The sequence below is a fragment of the Rhinopithecus bieti genome, unplaced genomic scaffold (genome assembly GCF_001698545.2).
Source record: "Rhinopithecus bieti isolate Rb0 unplaced genomic scaffold, ASM169854v2 scaffold_64799, whole genome shotgun sequence".
In the NCBI taxonomy this organism is placed as follows: domain Eukaryota; kingdom Metazoa; phylum Chordata; class Mammalia; order Primates; family Cercopithecidae; genus Rhinopithecus; species Rhinopithecus bieti.
Genome location: NW_016824661.1, coordinates 193,550 through 209,231, shown reverse-complemented (window position 1 = coordinate 209,231; position 15,682 = coordinate 193,550). Strand labels below are relative to the sequence as shown.

General features: G+C 39.5%; 1 long non-coding RNA gene across 2 annotated transcripts in view; it reads left to right on the top strand.

Annotated features, from left to right (window-relative positions):
* The first annotated feature begins 3,231 nt into the window (after window positions 1-3,231).
* LOC108522367 (uncharacterized) overlaps window positions 3,232-15,682 on the top strand; it is a 24,688-nt gene continuing 12,237 nt past the window's right edge. For both annotated transcript variants that reach the window (XR_001883436.1, XR_001883435.1), the window contains exon 1: window positions 3,232-3,324. This is a non-coding gene — a long non-coding RNA (uncharacterized LOC108522367). The remainder of the gene's footprint in view (window positions 3,325-15,682) is intronic.

Below are 15,682 nucleotides of genomic sequence, written 5' to 3'. Positions count from 1 at the left end.
TATTTTATTTTATTTTATTTTATTTTATTTTATTTTATGACAGAGTCTTGCTCTGTCTGCCAGGCTGGAGTGCAGTGGTGCAACCTCAGCTCACTGCAGCCTCTACTTCCTGGGTTCAAGAGATTCTCCTGCCTCAGCTTCCCGAGTAGCTGGGACTAGAGTTGCATGCCACCATGCCCGGTTTTTTTTTTTTTGTATTTTTAGTAGAGATGGGGTTTCATCATGTTGGCAAGGCTGGTCTTAAACTCCTGACCTCAAGTGATCCACCCACCTTGACCTCCCAAAGTACTAGAATTACAGGCATAAGCCCATGTCCCCAGCCTGATTTGCATTTGACTACCACTAAATGAGCAGGTATTATGAGAAAATTATGTATTTTCTGTGTAGAGAAATGACAGAAGACAGTCGGGGTGAAATTTCAGACAACACTAGTATTTTTTGAAACTTGAGTTTTCATAGCTGTTTTACTTCTTTAATTTAAAATTTGTTGAAGCTAATATTATCATAATACCATTTTTGTTTGTTTTTTTTTTTTTCTCCAACTTCCCACAGGTCACACCAAACCCAATGTAGTGGTTGACCTACAGTAGCTGTTCGGTGCTGTTTGTTGATGAGTTAATGATAGACTTGTAAATCAGAGATCCCAGATGGTTGCTTGTGCCTAGCAACAGTGCCAAATCCTTAGGCCAGATGAGATAATGTATTTGAAAGCATTGTAAACTCAAAAGTGCTCTAATAATACAAGTTATTACAAATAGAGGAAGCAAACGGAACAAAGCCAGACAAAACAGTAAGAGAAGGGGGAGGGGGGCTCGGAGACTCCCAAGTGTTTTGAGGGTTATAGGCCCAGTTGCAAATCAATATAAGATGAGGAAATATATGCCAACTTAATAATGGGTTGGGGATATTACAGAGTGGCAGAAGTTAGTGAGAATCATCCACCGATAAAGAGGAGACTCTTGGAATAGACGTCCATTTTCTTAACCTAGGAAGTCCTCAGGAGTGTTCTGGGACTGTAATTTTAACAGCAATCCTCAAACAAAATTGGAACCCTCTGAGATCCTAGAATTATTCTATTTGGAATCCCTTAGTATTGGCAATACATAATCTAAAAGATTTCCCTCAGGGTGAAACTGTCCCATTTGTGAAATGTCTCAGTTACTTAAGCAGTCATTCCCATTGTGTCCAGTTCCATGAAAACAAACGCATGCTCCAGTTTCTTTGTGAATTGCAGCTTCTTGATCAGGCACCAGCTTTTCCTCAAGTAAGTCTCCAGCAAGTCTGCCACCCACCAATGCTTTCATATTTCCCAGGTCTCTTATCTTACATCTCTAGGTAGGGGTGTCCAATCTTTTGGCTTTCCCGGGCCACATTGGAAGAATAATCGTCTCGGGCCACATATAAAATACATTAACACTAGTGATGGCCGACGAATTGAAAAAAAATCCCCCCCAATCTCATAATGTTTAAAGAAGGTTTAGAAATTTGTGTTGAGCAGCATTCAAAGTCATTTGGGACCACGTATGGCCCGTGGACTGCATGTTGGACAAGCTTGCCCTAGAGTGTGATCACAGTGGCTTCATGAACCCTGACTTGACTCTCACAGAACAGATCCTGACTATTTTTCTTGCATATTTGTTTCCTTTTGTTTCATTTCTAATCTGATAACAACATGATGGATTGCTCCAAACCTTGAACATACTTCCAAAGAAAATTCAGGCTTTGAGCTGGAGGTTATCCCTGAATCTGAAGATAGGCTTCAAGAGTTGTTCGTCAAGAGGAGTGAATCACAGGCAAGGAGTTTACCGCATCAGACCAGATGTGATTTCTATTAAATACACTCTCAGTTGAATCTTGGCAGGGAAGCTTTTGGATGGTCTATACATTTGTAATTTAATTTAACACAGTGATTATTCTTATGTATGTATGTTAACGCTTTCATGTGTGGCTCTAAAATAATGCATGTTTTATGTTTTCCTGAATACTTTGATTTAAATGAGAAAATCCAAGCACCCAGCTCTCACTAATAGACATGAAAAGATATGGCTTCTACTCTTTTGTCTCTGTCTTTTCTAGTCACAAGACAAGGAAACTACTGTTTCCTTTTATTTAATTGTTGAACCTGTCACCAACTATTGTTGATTATCCCATTCTGATTTCTTCCATATTGTCTCTCTCTGCTACTACCACCATAAACTGAGGTCAGGTGCTCATTACCTCCTGTTTGGTTGTCCCTGGAATAAGGACAGAACTGCCCCACAGGGAAGAGGAGGATTTAATCATAGTATAAACTAATGACAAAGACCTGACCTACTCCCTTTCTCTATCTCTCCCCCCATTCTTTCCTCCCTTTCTTCATCCTTCCCCTCCTTCTTTCCTTCAGTAGAAATATATTGAGGAGATACCATTATGTTCAAGTCATTGGGAGTTCACAGAAATAAACAATAAAATCCTCATTCTCAAATGAGGTGATTATAAGACACTGTCACACTGTTATGGCAGAGAAAGGGGAAGCAGTCACATGGAATGGGTGCTGGGGCCTTTACAGAGTCTTCCCAGAGAAGAGTTGGCCATTTAGGCTGCGTGTCAGAAGATGAGCAGCTGGTGAACAATGAAGGGGGAGGAATCTGCTCCACGTCCTGGGAGTGACAAAAACACAGAACATTTCAGAAGAGATATGAAACATTTGGGGAAACATGTGTCTTTCAGCATGACTTGAGAATTGAATTCCAGAGGAGGAGATAGACTAGGGGACTGCAAAGGGAGGCAGGCGTGAGATCTTGGTGGACCTTCTATGCCATGCTGATGAATTTAGATTTCTTCCTACGTAAAATGACAAACAATTGGAAGACTTATAACAAGGAGCGATATGGATAGATTATTCCTTGACTGTTTATTTATCCCTCTACCATGTAAGTTTCTAAAGAGCAAGGACCTCGTTTTGCTTCTAGAATCAAGAAGAATGCCAGGTATGTAGTAGGTACATGAGAAATAGAAGCTGAACAAATGAATGGACATGCATTTTTTTTAAGGCCTCAAGTAGAAAGAACCACCATAGTCACATCCTTTTGTTGATTCTGGAAAACAACGCTACTAATCGTATTTGGAGAGCCACAGTGAAACTCTTAATTATGTAAGAATGAACCTAAACTTGGTAACTTATGAAGATGTACCTTGAAGTTGTAGGATATTTAATATGGATGTGGTCTTCTTTGGTCACTAAAGGCATCTTTCTGTGACAATTTGGATGGCTCCTGGAATAAACTTCTACCACTGAGGAACCTTGCTGGTGAGGCAGAAGTCTCCATCGCCACAGAGAAAAAGGTAAGGTATGGAAAGTGGACAATGATTATGAAAACTGGTGCAATACAGTTGTTTCTATGACTTCGTCAAGTTGTGTTATATGCAATGGAAAATGAGAGTTAAGCTCTCAGGCTGCCTCAGCTATCCTCACATCAGTGCACTGTAATAGTTTCCTAAGACATCTTTCTAGTTCTCATCTCAGCTCTCATGCTTCTGGTCCAACCAACCTGCATTCTATCAGACTAATGCTCCCCAAGCACCCATTTCATCATGACATTTCCTGGGTCAAACAGTTACAACCTAGACAGCATTCATCTAAGAAATATTTATGATTTGGCAGTCTGGGCTGCTGAGCTACAGCAAAGCAAATCTGAATCAGCCGTATGCATTGTCCTCAGGATGCTCAGAGTCTAACCAGATGTGAGGGGCAGGGGAGCATCGTGGTTTAGGACCCAGATGCTCCTAAACTTCTCTGGGCAGAACTGAGCTGTGGTCCTCACTGGAGATACGAACTTGGACACGCGGTTGCATCTTGCGTGCTCCATTTTCCTCATCTGAAAAATAAAAGTTGTGGTTGCCTACCATAGAGTAGTTGTAAGGATTACATGTAAGAAGTCAAACAAGGAACAAGCTACCAAGAGTTCAGTAGATATCAGCAGTGCTCATGATTCTGTATATATCCAGATGATCTCTCATTTCACTTAGGACATTGTTTGTTCTGGCTTTTGATTATCTTGCCAACTTTTTGTGACTCTTCCAACAAGTCTCATTCCTACTTCAGGTAGCCACTCCAATCTAACTGCTTACTTTCTTTCACATTTCAACCAAAGGAAGGGGGTTGTGCATCTACTTAGAATAAGAGAAAACAGTTTCCAGATGGCTAATGAATTGGTTAGGTTTCTCTGTCACATGGCAACAAGCCTTACTTCCTCAAATGCTGGTTCTAAGGACTACTGTGAAATCCTACTATTGAGATTCAACTAGATCTAATTCCATCTCATTGTCATGGAGGTATGGTGCAAAAGGCAGTAAATGAATAAATACAACTGGATTCTGCTCTACTGAGTACGTTGTTATAATGGCTGAATATTCCAACACATGTTTACTTCAACTCTCACATCATCCTGAAGAGTATGGGTTATCTTCTCAAATTTTTTGATAAGACAACTGAAATGCATGGAAAAGAAATAATTAGTCACTCAATTAGCAAGTGTCAGAGTCACATTTTACATCCTTGCTTCAAAATTCAAATTCTGTCTTTTGTACTGTCCTAACTCTCATAATAGCATAAAATCGTTTTTCAGCAGTTTCTTGGGTCAGTGTAGAACATTGGTTCATTCAAAATTGGCGAATATCTTTTTGGGATTAAAGTGATGAGACAAACCTTCTCTAGAGTGACTAATTGCTGGTCTAGGACGATGGCCTGCCCATTCTGAAGAACCCTGACAAGCAGAGTTAACAAGTACTGCTCACAAAGTCATTTTAAGTAGAACCAGTCTGCTAGTTATTAAGTGTCTGGAAGCTATTTCTCAGTATTAAGTAGCCAGGATTTGCTGCTAATAGAGTCAGAGTCAGCATTACACCCACTGCTCATAAATGACTTACTTAGAAAGAGTCAAGACATGTTGTGACTTGGCTGTCTTCTCTTCTTTGGAGATAAGGTAAAAGTTCCTAGTAACGAAACATGCAAACAAACATATTACAATCATTTAACATGTGTTACAAGTAAATAATTGGAGAACACACGTTTGCCTTTTTTTCCTTTGCCTTTTACTATTTCCTTTGAACTAATGTATTCCCTCAGCTGCCAAACATATGTTTTTCGGGTGACAGAGTCATTGTAAGGAGCAGGCCCAGCACGATTCTCTACCATTTCCATGCCCGATGCTTTAGTGCTAAGTAGATGAGATGACGTTTAGAAGTGGTCCATGTGTAACAAAAGCCCTCTTGTGTTCTAGTAATTGATCCAGTTCAAAAAATTATTGTTTGTTCATTGCTACAGCACAAAAATGAAATACAGCTTTCCCAGACAGTCCCATAATATACTCAACAACTGGCAGATCCATTGCTTCCCTAAAGGTCAGAATATTGTTCTTTTGGGGTCAGGCTGCCCATCAAAAGCAGAATTGCATGGTGGATATATGCTTGCCTTCTAGAACTGGACAGTTGAAGCCTGGTTCCGTCACTACCTGACTGTAATCTATGGAAAGTAACTTAGTCTTTCTGTGTCTCAATTTCATCATGGAATATACCTCTTAGGGTGTTTGAAGGGATACCTGGAATTAATTGGATAAATCCTTGAGACTAGTGCCTGACCCACATCAGCATTATAGGAGGGCCATCATCAACACCCTCATAGCAAAGGTGACCCTCATGATGGCCCTCATGATAGTGATAATCGGATTATGTAGGAACCCTTAAGACAAAGAAAAATTAGAGATACATTAATGACTGTTCTAGCCCAGTGAACACAAAGTGATAAAGTTTTTTCTTTTGTTTGTTTGTTTGTTTTTGACACTGAGTCTTGCTCTGTTGCCCAGGCTGGAGTGCAATTGTGTGATCTCTGCTCACTGCAACCTTCGCCTCCTGGGTTCAAGCGATTCTCCTGCCTCAGCCTCCCAAGTAGCTGGGATTACAGGCGCCCACTACCACGCCCGGCTAATTTTGCATTTTAGTAGAGACAGGGTTTTTCCGTGTTGACCAGGCTGGTCTCGAACTCCTGACCTCAGGTGATCCCCCACCTCAGCCTCCGAAAGTGCTGGCATTACCGGCGTGAGCCACCGTGCCCAGCCCCATGAATCTTTTTCTACTCAGGGGATTAAATATTTAAAGTAGAATTGCTTTTGTCTTGCTTATCTCTTCCATGTTACCTCTATTTTTTTAGGGTAAGCATCCATCCTTCAGTGACTTCCTCTTCATTCAAAAATAAGGCATGTTTCAGATTTACAGAAAAATTGTGATGGTTGTACACAGAGTTCCCAAACCAGTGTTCTCTATTATTAACATCTTACATTAAAATTAATGAACCACTACTGATACATCATTATTAAGTACAGTGCATACCTTATCAAGAATGCCTTTGTTGTTTGCTTAATTTCCTTTTTATATTCCAGTTTTGTGTCTTGAATACATTACATCTAATAGTCTTGTCTCTTTAGTTGCCTCTTGGCTGTGGCAGTTTCTCAGGCATATCTTGTTTTCAATAACCTGATGAGTTTTGAGAAGTTTTAGTCTGGTATTTGGTTGAATTTCCTTTACAAGTGAAATGTATTTGATTTTTTTTTTTCACAATTAGATCGAGGTTATGGAACTTCGGAAGAAAGGCCATGGAGATAAAGTTCTATTTTTATCATATCTCATGCAGGGGCCATACTACCCATGTGACCTGTCACTGCTGGTGTTGACCTTGATCTTCTGGCTGAGGAAATGTTTCTTAGGTTTCTCCACTGTGAAGTTACTCTTTTCCCCCTTTTTTCTTACTGCACTCTCTAGAAGGAAGTCACTACATAAAGCCCACACTTACAGAGTGAGGTGTCATACCTTAGAGGTGGAGCATTTACATAGATTATTTGGAATTCCTCTGCATGGAAGACTTCTCCACTCTGCCCCATTTACTTATTCATCAGTCATTGGTATGGACTCACTGATGCTTACTTTATACTCTGGATTAGAATCTGATAGTACTATGTTTGTTGCTTATCTTCTTCCAGGTTAGTGCACAGGGAGTTCTTTTGGTTGGCTTCTATACCTCTCTGACATATCCTATCATTGTGTTTTTTGTTTGTTTGCTCATTTGTTTGCTTGTTTTTGAGAAATTCTTTTTTTTTTTTTCTGACTCTATAGGATACTCTAAGCACATCTTGCATATCTCTAGTTCCAGTCATAGAATTAGCCCTTTCTCCAAAGTTTCCTTTATAGAGACTTAACTTAGAAACGAAGATTTGGGGTATCGTTGCTTCTTGGCCCTCTCAGTTGACATAGTAAAAACTATAGTGTATTTTAACCCCCACATGAAACATCAAGTATTTGTAGGTATTTTTAGACATAGCCATCTGCTTCTATTTATACTGAATGTTTGTACTGGTATCTTCAACTCTACCCCATTATCTCATGAATAATTCCCATATCCTCCCCTTGCTCATCTGCAATTTTCCACTCCAATCATGAGAAACCTAACTGCCAACCCCTGCCATCCACTTACCTAATTTTTCAATTCCAGTATTTGTGTATGGCAATAACAGGTTTGTTAACCTGTGGCCTCCTGTAAAATAATTTTATCAACTGTGCAGTGTGGAGCTATGTCCAATTTATTGTGCCTTTTTCTTACAAACTCTAATATCCAAAGATGCTTAGGATGGAAATTTTTTCCTTATCTGTTTCAGGGAGATTGTCTCATACATTCATAATACAGTTAAATTGCTTTAACACATCATGCAGTCCATCCAAGGATTTTTTTTTTTTTTTTTTTTGACTGCCTAAAGTTTTTAAAAATAATTTGCAAGCATTGAGCTTCATTGTTTGTGCTGTAAATTTCTGTGGGTTTTGACAAAGGAGTAGTATCTTTTATCCACCATTATTGCATCATACACAATAGTTCCACACCCTAAAATATACCCTGTACATAATTTATTCAACTTTTCTCTTATTCCTTCAAGCACCTGGCAACCACCGATCTCTTCACTTTCTCTAATTTGGCTTTTTCTAGAATGTCATGTAACTAGATTCGTACAGTGTGTTTCTTGTTCAGTTGGCAAGACTCATCTTTGTCTTCTCTTTCTTTTATTGATGAATAATATTCCATCATATGGATGTACTAGTTTGTTATCCATTTATCTATGGAAGGACAGCTTTGCTGCTTCTAGTTTTTAGTGATTTTGAATAAAGCTACTGCATTCATGTGTACGTTTTTGTGTGCATAAATTTTAAAGTCAGCTGGATCAATACCTAAGAGTAAGATTGCTAGTTTGCATGTTAAGACTATATTTAGCTTTGTAAGAAATTGCTATACTGTTTTCCAAAGTGGTTGTGTCATTACCATTCCCCATAATAGGAAGGGAGAATTCTCTTCTGTGCATCCTCACCAGCAATTAGTATTGACAGTTTTGTTTTGTTTTGACCATTCTAATAGTTGTGAATAGTATCTAATTCCCTAATGACAAATGATGTTGAACATCTTTTCCTTTGCTTATTTGCCATGTGCGTATGTTTTTGATGAGGTGTCTGTTTAGGTCATTTGCACATTTTTAGTTGGATTATTTGTCTTATCATTGAGTCTCAAAAATTCTGTGATTTATGAATATTTTTTCCACTCTGTGGCTTTAATTTTCATTATCTTATCACTGTCTTTCACAGAGTACACATTTTTCCTTTGAATGTTTTCCACTTTAATGTTTATCTTTCATGGATTATGCTTTTAGCATTTTATCTGAAAGCCCATCACCAAACCAAAAATAATGTAAAATTTCTTCTATGTTTCTGTCTACAAGTGTTAGAATTTTGATATACATTTAGGGCAAAAATGCATTTTAGTTAATTCTGGGAAAAAATGAGAGATCTTTGTCTAGGCTCATTTTTAAAAAATATATATCTCCAACTATCCCAGTGCCTTTTGTTGAAAAGACTACTCTTTTTCATGATATTAATTGTGTTTCTTTACATAAATCAGTTTACCATATTTATATAAGCCTATTTCTTGCTTCTTTATTCTGTTCCCTTGATCTATGTGTCTATTTTCACCATTGCTACACTATCTCATTGACTAATTTTATAGTCAGAGTTGAAATCAGGTCATGCGAGCCTTCCAACTTTCTTCTTCTTTTTTGGTATTGTGTTAACTATTCTAGGTCTTTTGCCTTTCCATGCAAATTGAGAATCTATTTGTCATTGTCTACAAATTGCCTTCCCGGAATTTTGGCTGGAATTATGCTGAAACTGTGGAATAAGTTGAGAAGAATTAAAAATTTGATAATATTAAGTCTCCAACTTATGAACATAGAATATCTTCCCATTTCTTGACATCTTTGATTTCTCTCATCAGAGATTTTGTATTTCACCTAAAGATCCTATATATGCTTTGTAAAATGTATAGTTTTTTAAATTTTTTGGTGTTATGGAAAATGCTACTATTTCTAAAAAATTTAAATTCCAATTGTTTTTTGGAAATGAACAATTGAGTTTTATATATTAGCTGTTTATCCTGAAATCTTGCTATTTGTTCACTTATTAGTTCCAAAAGGTTTTCTTCACCAATTATTTGAGATTTTCCATGCAGAAAAAAAATCACATAATCTGAAAATAATGGCAAATTTACTTTTTTCTTTCCAATTTCTATGCCTGATTTTCTTTTCTTGTTTTAATGCATTAGCCAGGACTTCCAGTGAGCTGTAGAGGAGGAATGAGAGATTGCATCTGTGCCTTATTTACAATCTTATGGAGACAGCATCCAGTTTCTCACAAAATATGATGTTAGCTATAGGTTGTCTGTAGAAATTCTTTTTTTTGTTTGTTTGTTTTTTTTTTGAGACGGGGTCTCGCTCTGTCGCCCAGGCTGGAGTGCAGTGGCCGGATCTCAGCTCACTGCAAGCTCCGCCTCCTGGGTTCACGCGATTCTCCTGCCTCAGCCTCCGGAGTAGCTGGGACTACAGGCGCCAGCCACCTCGCCCGGCTAGTTTTTTGTATTTTTTAGTAGAGACGGGGTTTCACCGTGTTAGCCAGAATGGACTCGATCTCCTGACCTCGTGATCCGCCCATCTCGGCCTCCCAAAGTGCTGGGATTACAGGCTTGAGCCACCGCGCCCGGCCAGAAATTCTTTATCACCTTAGGCAAATTCCACTTTATTCCTGCTTTATGGAGAGTATTTATCACAAATGAGTGTTGTCTTTTGTCCAGTGATTTTTCTTTACAACTAATATGGTTAGAACACTTTTTTTGTTTGTTTCTGTGGTTGATTAAATTGATTAGTATTTTAATGTTAAATTAGCCTTGCGTAACTAGAACAAATCCCACTGTGTTGTATGATTTTTTAATACAATGTTGGATTTGATTTGCTAGTCTTTGTTGAGAATTTTAATGCCTATGTTCAGGAAAGATATTGTCTGTAGTTCTTCTTTCCTGTAACACTTATTTGGTTTGTTAGGATTATCTTGGCCTCAGAGAATGATGTTGGAAAGTATTCCATCGGCTTCCATTTTCTAGAAGAAATTGTGGAAAAGTAGTTCTAGTTTTTCCCTAAAATTTTGGTAGAATTTGCCTATAAAACATTTGGGTGCTTTCTTTAGGTGCAACCTAACATCTGCTTCTCTTTGTGTAAGGTTTGATATTTTTGTCCTTCAAGTCATTGGTCTGTTTAATCTTGGTTATCAAATTTGTGGGCATTGAATTCGTCATAGTTAGCTTTAATTGCCTTCTTAATGTCTGTAACCCCAGTAGTGATAATGTCTCTTTCACTACTGATACTGGCAATTTGTTGTGTCTTCTCTCTTTACTTCTTTGTTAGTCTGTCTATAGTTTATGAATTTATTGACATTTTTAAAGAAGCAAATTTGGTCTCATCGATTTTCTCTGTTGTTTCCTTGTTCATTTTTATTTAGTTTTTCTTTTTTTTTTATTTTCCTGCAAATTTGATTTCCTTTATTCTTTCTTTTTTACACTTTAAGTTCTAGGGTACATGTGTACAATGTGCAAGTTTGTTACGTATGTACACATGCACTATGTTGGTGTGCTGTACCTATTAACTCATCATTTACATTATGTATATCTCCAAATGCTATCCCTCCCCCCTCCCCCCACCCCACAACAGGCCCCAGCGTGTGATGTTCCCCTTCTGTGTTCAAGTGTTCTCATTGTTCAATTCCCACCTATGAGTGAGAACATGCAGTGTTTGATTTTTTGTCCTTGTGATAGTTTGCTAAGAATGATGGTTTCCATCTTCATCCATGTCCCTACAAAGGACATGAGCTAATCNTTTTTTTTTATTTTCCTGCAAATTTGATTTCCTTTATTCTTTCTTTTTTACACTTTAAGTTCTAGGGTACATGTGTACAATGTGCAAGTTTGTTACGTATGTACACATGCACTATGTTGGTGTGCTGTACCTATTAACTCATCATTTACATTATGTATATCTCCAAATGCTATCCCTCCCCCCTCCCCCCCCCCCACAACACGCCCCCGCGTGTGATGTTCCCCTTCTGTGTTCAAGTGTTCTCATTGTTCAATTCCCACCTATGAGTGAGAACATGCAGTGTTTGATTTTTTGTCCTTGTGATAGTTTGCTAAGAATGATGGTTTCCATCTTCATCCATGTCCCTACAAAGGACATGAGCTAATCCTTTTTTATGGCTGCATAGTATTCCATGGTGTATATGTGTCACATTTTCTTAATCCAGTCTACCATTGATGGACATTTGGGTTGGTTCCAAGTCTTTGCTATTGTGAATAGTGCCTCAATAAAGCATGTGTCTTTATAGCAGCATGATTTATAATCCTTTGAGTATATATCCAGTCATGGGATGGCTGGGTCAAATAGTATTTCTAGTTCTAGATCCTTGAGGAATTGCCACACTGTCTTCCACAATGGTTGAACTAGTTTACAGTCCCACCATCATTTTTTTTTCTAATTTCCATTATTTATGTCTTTTGCTTACTTTAGACTGAATCTTTCTTATCTCTTTTCCTATGGTGGAGGTTTATATTGTCAATTTTATTTTATGTCTTTTTTCTTTACTAACATGTATATTTGATGCTATAAATTGCTTCCTTAGCAGTAATTTTGCTATATCTACAATTATGGTTTAGTTCTACTGTCATTTGAACTTGGTTCAAAATAATTTTTAATTTACCAAGAGACTTCATTTTGACCCATATGCTATTACAGGAATGTTTTTAAATTTCAAAATATTAGAGAACTTCCTAGCTATCTCTCTGTCATCGATTTATGGTTTAACCCCACTGTTGCCTGAGAACATACTTTGTACGATTTCTACTTTTTAAATTGTCAAGATACGTTTTAGGACCCCAAATATGCCCTATCTTGGTAAATATTACAGTGAGCTTAAGAAGAATATTTTCGGGTTGGGTGTGGTGGTTCATGCCTGTAATCCCAACACTTTGGGAGGTCAAAGCGAGTGGATCACCTGCGGTCAGAAGTTCGAGACAAGCCTGACCAATATGGTGAAACCCACATCTCTACTGAAAATACAAAAAAGTAGCCAGGCATGGTGGCACATGCCTGTAGTCCCAGCTACTCAGGCGGCTGAGGCATGAGAATCACTTGAACCCGGAAGGCAGAGGTTGTAGTGAGCCGAGATTGCACCATTGCACTCCAGCCTCCCTGTGTGACAGAGTGAGACCCTGTCTCAAAAAAAAAAAAAAGAAGAAGAAGAAGAATGTTTTCTGCCATTGTTGTCTGAAGTAGTCTATAACTGTCTATTATGTTCAGGCCAACAGTCTCCCTAAGCCTGCTAGAGCTCTCAATTTCTAACAGATGGTTGGCGTCTCAAACCATGATCATTTATTTGTTGATTTCTCCTACCCATACCATCAGTTTTTGCCTCAAGTATTTTTGCACTTCAGGTTAGGTGCATAGTCATTTAGAGTTGTTGTGTTAATATATTCTTTAGGGAGGACAGCATTCTGGGTATGGTGGGAATTCTAAAGATTTCCCTGCAAGATTCTCACTCCTGGTTATTTAGTCAAACATTCATCTAGGTACCATGAGACAGATCTTTGCAGATGTAATTGGGGTTACATCCTTTAAAATAGAAAGATTATCATAAATTTTCCAGCACGCCTAAGCTTAACACTTGAGTCCTAAAATGCAGAGAACTTTCTCTGGCTGGAAGCAGAAGAGAAATGTGGCAGAAGTGGCCGTTGGAGAGATTCCAGCACACGTTTTTGATGGACCCATGCTAGCTCTTACGTAACAGGTGCCATGAGCATGAATGTGGGCTGCCCCTGGATGGCAAGAACAATCTCCTCTGACCGCTAACAGGGGAAGGGTTCCTGCAACATGGAACTGACAAAGACTCTCTCCTTTGACCAAAACTTTACTCAATCTCGTAAGTCTTTGTTGAAGAGGTCCAAACTTGAGCTTCTTTCTCTGTCCTTGTAGAATGCAATTTGAATAAGAATCCTTCAAGGACACCCCCAACCCTTGGTATCTGACCACCCTCCCTATCTATCTTACAACATTGCCTTCAGCAATAATCCTACCAAGTCAGTTTAGCCAAGACCCCCTTAGGCTGGAAGCATAAGAGAAGCATCCAGCTTCTCTTAGTAATTTTCCATTTACTGAGCCCACCCTGCTCCTTGGCCATAACTCCCAACTAGTCCTTGTTGAAGTTGGCTCCAATCGCTCTCTTTTACTGCAAGACCCTGTTGCAGTGGTCCCTATACCCATCTCCATGGCTCCCCTTAGATAATGTCTGCTTTATCATCTTTAACAGTGTCACGATTGTTTTCCTTTAGCAGAACTGAATTCCACCAACAACCTGAGTCAGCTTATAAACTGATTCTTCTCCAGAGCCTCCAGAAAATAACACAGTCCGTTCAACACCAGGAGCTCTGTTTGCTGAGACCTAGGGCAGAAAAATCAGCTCCCGGCTCTTCCAAAAAACAGAAGCTAAGTCATTGCAATTGTGGCAAATACTACAAAGAAAAGCCGGGAGAGTTTGCAATAGATGAGAATGGCAGGACCTGAATAGGAGTGGTCAAGGGGGTGTTTCTGAGCCCTGGAAGGCAAGAGGGAGCCTCTGTGCAATAAGCAGGAGTAAGGATGAGCAAAGACTGAGAAAAGGCAGAGTCTAGTGTGCTCAAGGAGGCAGAAGACTTCAAGGGTGGCTGGAGCAGGGAAGGAGGGTGGACAGAGGCAAGTCAAGGAGTCCAGAGGTTATGTGGGCAGATTGTTAATCCAGGAGATTCCATTAGGTCTAATTTTCTCCTGTGTCTGCGCCTGTCCATTACTAAAAGAACAGCATGGCACAGGAGCTCAATGAGGAACACTGCCTATACTGATAGCATTTACACTCCTTCTTAGAAGTGGTTTTGTAGGAGCGTGGAAATGCTCCAATTCCCAGGCAATAAGCCTCCTCTCAGTGCCTGAGCCAGCGTCTGCGAGCCCGACTCCCTGGAGAAGCAGAGGGTGTCTGTGGTCTCATTCCGTTGATCCCTGCAGGCTGGTATTCCCACCCAGGGTCACCCTGTGACTTTGCTTGCCTGAGTGAGTTGTCAAGTGGGTGGGAAGAATTCAGCTTCAACATGAATACTGGACTCAATAGAAGCATCTCTGCAGGAGGAAACAGGCAGCCTGTTGTAATCGAGAATAGAAAGGAAGCTGTTTCTCCCTTCTCCCTTCCATTTCACAGACCTGGGGGCCTGGGTGGGAAGGTGCCAATGAGAGTTTGATCCCAGAATCACTTGCTCGTCACCAGTCAGATGGTAGAAAATGTGAGATGATGCTTCCCTTTGGTTCCCCTCCCCATTTGACAGGGCACTGGCTTTGACATTGTTTCACCTCACTTACATATTCCAGGCTTGGAGGCTGTAGGGTGAGCTTGGAGTGACTGGAGGCTGCCTGTGGCCATGTTCACACTCTCTGCCTCTGTGATTGGACCTATCGCACAACGACTGCCTACTGTTCACGCAACTTTCACCACAAAGTGCAGACACTGAAGGCATCAGTGCTCACATAAATGAAACAATCCAAGCAAAAGCACTGGGCTACATCTAATATTTCAGACAGCAAGCTGCATTTACAAAGACCAAAACAAGAGTTGAAATGCTAATTGTATAAATGTAGATAGTTTAAAAGTTGGTTCTTGAAACAAAAGTTGAAATAGCATTGTCTTCTGTATTGAAGGTCTGACTAACGCTTTGCCAGGAAGTCACTGGATACTCTAGAATGGAGTTGTTTCTGATGTTATGGTGGGCACTCCTATAGGAATGACCTCCTATGGTACAGGCCCAGGAAGAACCCACAAATACTGTCCTCAAATTTCCTGCGCTCTTATGTTTGATTGGACTTGATAACGTGTGAGCAGGACAAGCCACTTGCCCTTTTCTCACTATAGCAGTGATCAGAGCAACACTGGCCAGTGAAGATCACCAGGTTCATCTTCAGCTCGAGGTAACCTGGAAGTTCTGGGGATCAGCCAGTTTGGAAAGTGCTGGCAGGCCTTGGCATCAATGCCCTATTTCATCTTTCGCCGACAGGATTACAGGCAATGGAGTAGTATGAAATGCCTTGATGAGCATAAAGGAGGGTTAAAATATCAGCTGTTTAATAATAACTACATTAGAAGGACGTCTGGACCTGAGACCAAAAAACAGATTCTTATTTTTTCCATTCCTTTTTTTTTTTTTTTTTTGAGACGGAGTCTC